This window comes from Pinus tabuliformis, chromosome 2_2 (genome assembly GCF_031772625.1).
Source record: "Pinus tabuliformis cultivar Carrire ecotype Pingquan chromosome 2_2, CPIR1, whole genome shotgun sequence".
NCBI classification, from domain to species: domain Eukaryota; kingdom Viridiplantae; phylum Streptophyta; class Pinopsida; order Pinales; family Pinaceae; genus Pinus; species Pinus tabuliformis.
This window is the reverse complement of record NC_142300.1, coordinates 884,732,500-884,743,740: the sequence shown is the minus strand read 5'-3', so window position 1 is coordinate 884,743,740 and position 11,241 is coordinate 884,732,500.

Here is an 11,241-nt window from a genome sequence, read left to right as displayed (position 1 = left end):
CTAACATCTGGGTGATCAAGTTTCCCTCAGAGGTGGTTGTAAGTTTTAGGATAGTAGACCCCACTTCCATAACGAGAACTTGGATTTTGGGTCATGCATAGTAACTCTTAGCTCATGTTTACCCTGGTGATCTTGTAAGAGCGGGAAAATGTGGGTTGAGGAGCTACATGGATCCCATGCAAATTCCCACAAAATACAAAAAGAATCCTTCTTTGATATTAATATGATCTATAAATTTCCATAACTTTTCAACTAGATAGTTCATCAGAAAAAATGTATTGAAATAAACCAAAATCTTTAGTGTGAAGGGTTAATTCCTTTAGCATTTTTATTTTTTATTATTATTTTGTTGTATATGCATCTAACAACTAAAATTTAGGAAAGAGACAACAAATAAATACAATCACACAATCAAAACCAAGATATGTTATGGGAAACCCTTACAAGAAAAACCATCTAGAAGGTGAGGTTACTCTTCTTTCCTTTGTTTGGAATAAACTTAATGAAAGTAAGGAACTGTCTATGGAGTTACTTCATACTTGTGGCATGTGCACTGCTACAGAACACAAACCCCTTTTGTCTCACTCTCTTTCTCCATCCAACCTTAGCTACTTTTCTCTATTGTGGAACAAAATGGAAAAATATAATGGAACCCATTTACCTCTTAGTGGTTTGGTTATAACACAACTTGATATCCAACTATGGCTCACACTTGACTCCATCAACTCTCAACTAGAGTTACAAATTTTATCCTTGTAGAGTCTTCTTCAAAATAACCACAAGAATATCCCCATATACATGAATAATATAACCTAACATGGCATCCACTCATACCATGGTGGTCAAAACCTTGTTGGAGGCATAGCTTTTGCATATGGACTCCTATTGATGCTATTCTTGAACCATTGGAAAGGTATTCTAATGCAGAACAATGTTATAGGGACCTAAACTAAATTAGGAATTTTTTTCCTCTAAAAAAATAATTGAAAGCCTCAAAATGATCCCACAAAGTTTCAAACCCCAATTCTCCAATATTTGCATGGGGATTGAATTGTTTCATATAAAATTAGTGAAAAAATATAATCTCTTTAGTGAGTTATATATTATATTGATGGGATGTGTAGAGGCCTCTACGTGGAGACAATTTAATTCATCTATATTCTTCTACATCCCTCTCTTGTCAAATCATGCACAGTCACCCAACCCATTGTCATGAAATGATGTGGTCTTATACATTCATCTGAATAACATGTGATCATCCACATGCGAATAATGTTTTTCTTGCAAGTAAGCCTTGTCCTGCATCACCCTCTGGCTTCAAGATTTTTTAATATGTTAGATTTGGTTCTCTAATTATCTATCTTAGATAGTGCATTGTGTAGATTGAAGTCAATTGGCATCCACAAGGGCGGTGTCACCATGATGCATGTCATATGAATATTTTAGTGGTAATATTTCTCCCTCCATGGAAACCAAGGCCCTAAGAGGTGCCAAGCTAAATAATATTTTTTACACCCATGTGGAATAATGAAAGTAGCTACCAAAGAAACATGGTGGACTCGTGGATGAGTCCCAAGAGCATCATCATTTATTTATATGACTCTTTTTAGATTACTTTTGGAGGAATATTTATAGTTCCAAGAACTTGAACATGGTTAGGGGTGGTGGCACTAGCATTGGAAACCTCGACTTCAAAGAAGTTGTCACTATTCACAAGCAAATCTACATTAGCATCGTTATTGGGAGAGTGCAACAATTGATCTAAACAACTTGGATTTAGATGATGTGGATTATGTGGCTACAATTTCTTTGTGGGAGCAGATGATTATGAATGGTGCCATGGTGCTTCAGTCTACTACAAGGAACCCCTTTGAGTACCTCTTACTAGTGTTGGTGCCCAACAAGTTGTTGTAGCTTGTTGAGATTATGTTCCTACCTAAGAAAATATACAAGACTCCTTTTAGAAATGGAGATAAACATATTAAAGTAAAAAAACTACCCATGGTGGGTTTGGACAATCCCATGGATCACTTACTTGAATTTCTTAGTGTAGGGTCCTACTCTAATCCCCTTCCTTAGATACTTTATTATGTAGGAGGTCACATTCCTTGAATAAGGCCCATTAAATAGTTAGTTAATAGTCACTCATTGTAAAAAGGGTGGTTCTTATTAATAAGATGCAAATTAGTTAGTGGATGCTCATTATAAATGAGTTTGTAAGTAGTTAAGATGAGACATTAGCTTTACTAGATGTCCTATAGCTCTTAAGATGTGGAACCATTGTTAATATCATGTTATATTCCCATGGAGGTTCTTGAACTGAAGTGAGGAGGGTTATGTAGCCTCACCCATAGGTCCATTAAAGTAGGGAGTGCATACACAATGAAAAAGAGCCACTTGATGGCACGGCTAAAACTTGTATTAGAAGTTCACTTTTTAGAATGAATTGTTGGTTCAAATGGATAGCTTGTAGCTATCAATACATGGAAATGTTATTGATATCAAATTATATAGATATCTAAATATCGAAAAATTCGTCCACCACTATGAATTTTATATAATCCAACGCTTATCAATACCAAATGAATAACGATTTATCCATGTCCCTCTCTCTTGATGCCTACAAGTCTAATGAATTCACTTCATTGCCATGACTACAAGTCATCGGAAAAGTTGCAAAAGAAGATTGGAAAGTCATAAAAATTACCGTGTTGAGTGGGAAATAGAGAGGCGAAGGAAGTTACTTTAAACCAATAAAGTTATGAATTGGAATTTGGTTGGATGCGAAACGGGTGGGACAAAATTACCGTGTTGACTGGGACATAGAGAGGCGAAGGAAGTTACTTTAAACCAGTAAAGTTACTTTAAACCAGTAAAGTTATGATGTGGAATTGTTGGGTGCGAAACGGGTGGGATAAAATTCCAAGTGATGTTGGTTGGTCTTCCCACTCATTTCGGGCCACGTAATTCCCACTTATTTCGGCGATGGATTTTTCAAATTCATGATTTTGCTTTGACGTCCCACCCGCACCCCACCATGTGCATTTTAAAACAAATTTTTGAGTTGGAATAGAGTGGGTTGCGACAAAATAGGTGTTGTATTAGTTCTTTATAATTATTAAAGATAGTAACTTCTGAAAAATAATTATATTACAAATGTTAATCAGTTAACTATGTAATTTAAGAGGGTGGATTAAAGAGGGAAAAAACATTATTACCCTCCAGCATTAAATGAAGATTTTACCAAAGATTTTATTATATCGGAATATTTTATAAAATAAAATTAATAAATTAAATAATTTAAAAGTTAAAAAGAACTTATAATTCAAATTAATATAAAAAACATAAAATTAATTAAAATGGAAAAAAATATTTAAAAAAAATAACACGAAAGCATGGTAAAGAATTTATTAATTAAACACGAGTACAAAGAGCACTTATAAAAGTAATTAAAGGACCTAAATAAGTTTAAACCAGTATAGATCTATATTTAGTTTGGATCTACCAAGAGCTGAGAGGGATCAAATCTTTTTTTCACTCTATGCTAATTTGCATATTAGGATATTTGATCCTTCTCGGCGCTTAGTAAATCCAGAGTAAAGATGGATCTATGCTGGTTTAATTCTCCCCTTTAAATAGGCTACATTCCACGTTAATACCATGTGCCATCTTTATTTTTATTAATATTAATATTAGGGTTAATAATGTTTTTTTGCATGGTATTAATAATAATTTGGCCCATAGGCTTCACCTAAATAAAACTTCATTTTTGACTGTTTGTAAATATAAAGTGAATTATGGAGCAAATATTAAAAAAAAAAATGTTTTATTTATTTACCATGCCTCTGGTTTATTTATATTTTTATTAATTTACCATACCTCTTTTATAAATATGGTATTTGGACCATGGTATTTAGCCCATCGTATTAAAATGGTATTTGGCTCATAGACTTCACCTAAATAAAAACTATTTTTTGAGTCTTCTTAAATATAAAGAGGTTTATGGACTAAATATAAAAAGAGGTTTTATTTATTTACCATACCTTTAGTTTATTTATATTTTTATTTATTTACCATATCTATTTTTTTAGTGTTCATAAACCTCTTTATATTTTAAATTTATATTGTGTTTATACATATTAATTATTAGATTGATTTCTAAATAGGGCCAACTTAAAGGAAAATACATTGATAAGCAGGAGCACCGAGGTGTGAAAACAATGAAATCTACTCCAGGATTAGCTACTAGAAATCCAGGAAAAAGAGGGGTAGGAAAAAGCAGAATGAGCTCTTGATGGAGTGTGGAAAGCTAATGATAAATTCGGGTAAGATGAAAGTCCTATCCAGCTACTCCTTTACAAACCTTTAATAATGAAGTTCACATCTTGGAATATCAGAGGTCTAGGCAGTGAAAGGAAGCAAAGATTGCTTAGTAATAGAATGAAACAAGCAACACCGGATATAATCTTCATTCAGGAAACGAAATGCTCCATTCAGAAATTGAAACAAATCCATAACAAATGGCTCAATAGGTTTGAGTTGCTAGAAGTAAAAGCAGAGAACACTGCGGAGGGAATTCTCACTCTTTGGAACCCCCAAAAAATAAGTATAATAGATGTGGAGGCATCAAGAAATTATTTATCAGTAGTGATTCAACCAGTGGGTGTTCCGGATACCTTTCTAGTCACAAATGTTTATGGTCCTCAAAGAATAGATGATAAACTTAGATGTCTAGACTCCCTTATGGATCTCAGGAACAGACACGCAGGAATACCTTGGGTCATGGGAGGGGATTTTAATATGATTAAATCTCTTACAGAAAAAAAAGGAGGTACCAGAACGCTAAGCAAAGACTCCTTAGCGTTCCAAACCTTCACAGACAACATGAAACTGGTTGCCTCAGAAACGAATAATGGCCTTTTTACTTGGAACAACAAAAGAGGAGGCGAGGCACAGGTAGCCTCCAAGTTAGACAGATTTATGATCTCAGAGGAGCTTATGCTTATAGATAAAGAAATAACAGCAAGAGTTCTCCCCTTTGGAGGCTCAGATCACTGGCTGATTCAATTAGAGATCAAGGGAATAGATTCTCCCAGGAATAGACCCTTCATATTTGAGAATATCTGGCTCTCCCACCCAGATTTCACCAGCAGCATTGAAAAATGGTGGTCAGAAGATCTGCAAATCCAGGGATAAAAAATGTTCCTCCTCCATAAAAGACTAAAGCACATTAAGCTCAGGCTCAAAGAATGGAACAAGAATGATTTTGGCAACATTTTTGTGGACAAAAAATCTGTGGAAATCAAAATTCAGGAACTCAACCAGGCAATGATCAGGGACGGCTTTGACAAAGTCAAAAGTGATCAAGCTAATAAACACCACTAAGAATGGGAAAATTTATGCAAACAAGAGGAAATATTTTGGAGACAAAAGTCTAGAGTTCAATGGCTCAAAGAAGGAGAGCGTAATACGAGGTTTTTCCATAGATCCACTATGGCTAATAGAGCACACAACATAATCTCTTCGATAAAGAATGAGAATGGGGAGCTTCAGATCTCTCATAAGGAGATAGAAGCTATTTTTGTCCAACATTTCCGAGGTATCACTAGGGAAAACAATTCTAACAGAGAACATTGTATCAGGGAAATTACAAGACATATCCCTAAGCTGGTGTCTAGAGAGGACAATTTCAACCTAAATAGACCAGTAACTGAAGAGGAGGTCAGTGAGGTTCTGAAAGATATGCAGAATGGCAAAGCACCAGGCCCGAATGGTTTCAATGTTCATTTTTTTAAAACTTGCTGGAACATTGTCAAACAAGATATTATGGATGTGGTGGAGGATTCCAGGAGAAGAAGAACTATTCTGAAAGCCCCCAACACCTCCTTCATTTCCCTGATCCCCAAATAGGATACAGCTCAAATGGCGGATAAGTACAGACCCATAGCTTTATGTAATGTGGTATACAAGATAATATCCAAGGTAGTGGCTAACAGACTCAAGCCTCTACTTCCTTCTTTAGTTTCAGGGGAACAATCTGGTTATGTGGAAGGCAGACAAATTCTAAACAACATTATTCAAGCCCACAAGGTAGTTGACACGCTAACCAGCAAGAGGCAGGTTGGTATGATCATGTAATTGGATATTGCCAAAGCATATGACAAGGTGAATTGGACTTACATCAAGAAGGTTCTTTCAGCTTTCGGTTTTGATCACAACTGGGTCAGATGGGTTATGGCTCTAGTGACCTCTTCTAGCTTTTCAATTTTGGTGAATGGCTCTCCCTCATAGATCTTTATACCTTCTAGAGGCCTCAGGCAGGGAGATCCTCTCTCTCCCTTTCTCTTCATCCTCATGATGGAAGGACTTGGTCGGTCCATTAAGCATGCCAATGTCACAGGCAAGATTAAGGGCCTTCAACTATCTGAGAATGGTCAGGCTCTGACTCACCAAAAATTTGTTGATGATACCATGCTACAGGGAATCCCCATAGTCAATGAAGCATCAACCTACAAACAAATCCTGAATGACTTTTCCATGGCTACAGGTATGGAATTCAGTCTCTCTAAATCAAAAATCTTCTTCTTAAATACTAGCATTGCTATTTAGAGAAATATCTCCAGAATTCTTGGCTTTCAAAGAGATTCTCTCCCCTCAAAGTATTTGGGAGTGCCACTCACGGCCAGACCAATGCACAAGAGTATATGGGAACCGATGCTCAATAAGATGAAGGACAAAGTCAAAAAATGGACCATCAGATCTTTGAACCTAGCTGGCAGGTTGGTTCTGACTAAGGCTGTTCTTCAAGCAATCCCTGTTTTCATGTTATCAGCCCTCCCAGCTCCCAAAGGAGTCTTACAACAATTCAGGAATATCTAAACAGACTTCCTTTGGGGAAAGGAGGAAACAAGGAAGAAATGGGCCCTTGTTTCTTGGGATAAAATTTGTAAACCCAAGAGCCACGGGGGTCTAGGCTTAGACAATCAGGAGATTCTTAGTAAAGTTTTAGGAGCCAAGCTTTGGTGGCAATGGGTTCAAGAGCCAGAAGCTCAGTGGGCAAGAATATGGAAAGAAAAATATGCCAGCTCCTGGCACACTAGGGATCTCATAAGAATGTCTGGGAACATAAAGGGCTCACATATCTGGAATAAAGCCTAGGAAAATAGAAGCCTCATACAAAAAAATAGTTTCTGGGAAATCAGAGCAGGAGATCTAGCACTCTTCTGGGAGGACAAATGGCAACAAGAACCAACGCTGTTAAAAGAGGACTTTTTGAGCCTCAAGTAGGAAATAGATTCCCAAGGATTAATCAAAGTAAAGGATTTTTGGGATCTTTCTCATAACTTGGGAAAGTGGAGAAGCTGGAGAAACATTGATTGCAGAGACAATAGCCCCCTAAAAATGAAAGCTGAGGCACTTATGAGCATGTTAAAAAAAAGGGTGATCTTGGTAACAGAGGGGCAGGATCAGTTAAGATGGGGCAACAATAAAGAAGGTACCTTTAATCTTTAAGAAGCAAAAGGTATTCTCCTTGAGCTAGATTCTAGTGTTCCAAGTAAGTCCTGGCAGCACCTTTGGAGGCACCAAGGGTGGATGAAGATCAAGCTGTTCATGTGGTTAGTACATCACAAGAAAATCTTGACTTGGGATAATATTAGGAAGAGGGGCTTTATGGGGCCTTCTAGTTGCTAGCTTTGTGAAGCTCAAGAGGAGACAATGGAGCATATTCTCTATAGCTGCACTTACACCACCTGGTTGTGGGATTCTTTTGCCACAATTTTTCAACAAATTGATAGGGACAAAGGAAGTATCATTAATACCATGAACAAGTGGAGAAGAAACTTTACAGATTATGAGTCCCTTAATTTGGCTTGGGTCTTTACGCCAAGCTTCATCATCTGGAATGTTTGGAAAGAAAGAAACAAAAGAATCTTCAAGGATGAAAAGACTACCCCTCAACGCCTGTTTGATCTAATATTGAAACAACTTAAGGAGACAATCAACACCACAGTCCATAATCACCCCAAGAATCCCCCCTCAAAGGCAGAGATGAGAACTCTTAAGCAACTGGGAATGCAAGGGATTATTCCCCAAGGCCTAAACAGGAAGGAAACCGTAATGGATACTGAGAAGGATTTTTGGCACCCTCCACCGAAAGGCTATTTGAAATACAACATTGATGGTGCTTCAAAAGGAAATCCGGGAACAACTGGTTCTGGAGGGGTGTTAAGAGATGAAAAAGGAGACATTATCTTTATCTTCCACTGCCATTTAGGTAGAGCCACAAATAACATGGCTAAATTAATGGCTTTGGAGAAATGTCTAGAATTTCTGATGCAGGACCATGGCTCAAATGTCATTATAGAAGCGGACTCAAAAATAACCATAAACTCTGTAAAGAGAATCAGTTGTGGAACTGGGCCAGAGAAAGTCTCAAAGCATTGGAGACTAATCCAGGTTTACCAAAGAATTCAAAGACATCTCCAGGGACTTCGGACTATTTGTTTCAACCATGTTCAACGAAAAGCCAATAAACTAGCGGACATCCTGGCCAACCAAGGTGTGAACAATTAAGATTTCAGGATTGTGTTGAAGTGGCAGGAGATGCCTCAGAGTAGATTAAAAGCTCTCTGCGACGAGCAAGCGGTTGAGGACAGAGAAGTATTTCATCATCGTGCTAGCGTAAATGGCTCGGACTGATTTGTTCTTAGCGTGGGCTTTCGCAGTCTTTCAGTAAGTACTGTGGTGGAGGGCAAGCACAGTTCAGCCTCTTTTCACCCCGGTGTTAGGAGTCCAGCTTCCTCAGTCTTCCAGATGGTAACGTTGAGGGTTGTTTCACAGTTGGCCATTGTCTCTGGTTCAGGATTCGATGACAGAATAGGTGGGAAGGGTAGTTGGTTTTCTCCGGCAGCGGAAATTTCTCTGCATTCCACCTTTGAGCTGGAAAACCACGCCCAAGATGGTTTTCAGGTGCTCCCTTGGCTCATGAGCGGAAATCAGTATTGGAGTTTTGGAAGCGATTCCACTAGGCTTCCAACACGTGGCAGGGGGTGGCTTGGAATACCGCCCCCCATCGCATACTAATGTTCGGACATCTTATGTGGTGTGAAATCACTCCTGGCCATTGGATCCCTCCTGGATCTACGGTCAAGAAGGACTGTGCTGTTTTGTGGGGCCAAGGAAGTTTGCTTTTACCGGCTGCGGATATTTCCCCACATTCCACTTTTGGGGTGGAAAACCGCACCCAAGATGGTTTTTAGTTGATCGCATGGCTCATGAGCGGAAAACGGTTTGGGAGTTTTTGAAGCGATTCCACTTGGCTTCCAACACGTGGCGGGGGGGATTGGAATACCGCCCCCCATCGCTCACTAATTTTTGGTTAACTTTTGTGGTGCGATTTCACCCCAAGCCGTTGGATCCCTCCACCCGGATCTACCGTTAGGAAGGACCGTGCTGTTTTGTGGGGCCAGGGTCTTGTCGGGGGGGCTTTTTCTAATCAACCATTGATTTGTGTGGAATGCAAGGATAGTGGCGTCTGTGGGTGTTTTCTCGGGTTGAAAGTGTTGGGGGTTCTTTCAGCCCCATCGATAGTTTTTTTCGAGGGTCTAGGGAGGACTGGTGCAGGGTTAAGTCTTTGGTGGGAAACCGTTTTTTCCTGAGTCCATGAAGATGGACGGTTTTTTTTTTATTTTGTGTAACTTTACTTTTGGATTAATGAAATGGAAGGAAAGTCTCTTGCTTCAGCAAAAGAAAAGAAAATTGAAGATGATTATTAAATCTATAATTGAAATTAATCTATTTACCTGAAATTTTCCATATATGATTTATAATATTGAGAATGATCATGTTAAAGTTGTAAATGATAATTATATATATGTTTGAGATGAATCTAATCATTTAAACTTTTCTAAGTACCATTTAGGATATAGAGCTCTGTCAAGAACGTCACTTCAAAACTTTAAATAATCATTTAAGATACATGCATGTTAATGTGTATCACTTTTTCCCTTTTTGTGGCAAAGAAGTTTTATAAAAATAAATGGAGTTGGAATGTTTACTCTTAAATTTACAAAATCATCAAGAATTAGGTGGTGGTAAAAGAAGACAAAACATGTCAATTTAAATTCAATTTCATGTCATATTTTTCTAAAATTTAATATATATTTTTTATCTAATTTATTCATTTTCTTTAAAATATATTCATTAATATTTTACATAAATTTTTAAGTAGTGACAAAACTGCGACCCCCCATTTCTCTATTGATTTATGTTTTTTAATTCCAATTTCTTTAAGAGATGTGTTGTAAACATTCTAAAGGTTGCTAGACAAATTTAAAAATAAAAAGTAAGCATATTTTTTAATTATTATGAAAATACTAGTAAAAATGATAATCGTTTTGTATATATAAAACCGCGACCCAAGAAACTATCCTTTCAAGTTTATAAAATCAATTTTTTTTAATAGAAATTTGAAAGTAACATATAACAAAATGTTAAAATTATTTTTTGAAATTTTTTAAAATATATTTTAAATTTTTTATAATAAAATTTTTAAATATGATTATAATAACATATTTTATATTATTCAAAATATAATATATAAAATTATTTGTTTAGAAATTCTAATTCTATTTTTATATATATTTTTAAAGAGTTTTAGCATTTCATTTAACTTTACATATTTAAACCTACATATTTAAAAAAGTTATTTATAATTTGTGAGTGATTAACCATAGTTTTTACCAATATTTACTATCAGTTGACTTATTTACAAATTTAGTATTTACTTTTTATAACATTATTTATATTTTTGAACCCATTAAATAGGTTCACTATAGCTTTTTACCAAAATTTATTGTCAGTTAGCTTTGTTACAAATTTAGCATTTATTTTTTATAATTAACAAGTATGAAACTCAACTCAATTAATTGATATTTTTAAATTCATTTTTTTTTTTTTTAATCTTTTTTCATTTTGAGTACTTTTTTGCTTTTGCCATATAATGAGACACATTAACATGCTTTTAAATAACTTTCCAATTTACTCAAACTTTTTAATTTTTCAATCTTTTCCTATTATTCAAATGAAAAACAAAATTAGTTTTAATTGATTTTAATGCATTCGATATATCTTAATATTATTAATATGCATATACTAACATAAGAATAACATCCAATCAAACAAAAGGATGGACATCAACTTATCACTGAAGCTTCTCATAACATCATAATATGTATTTTG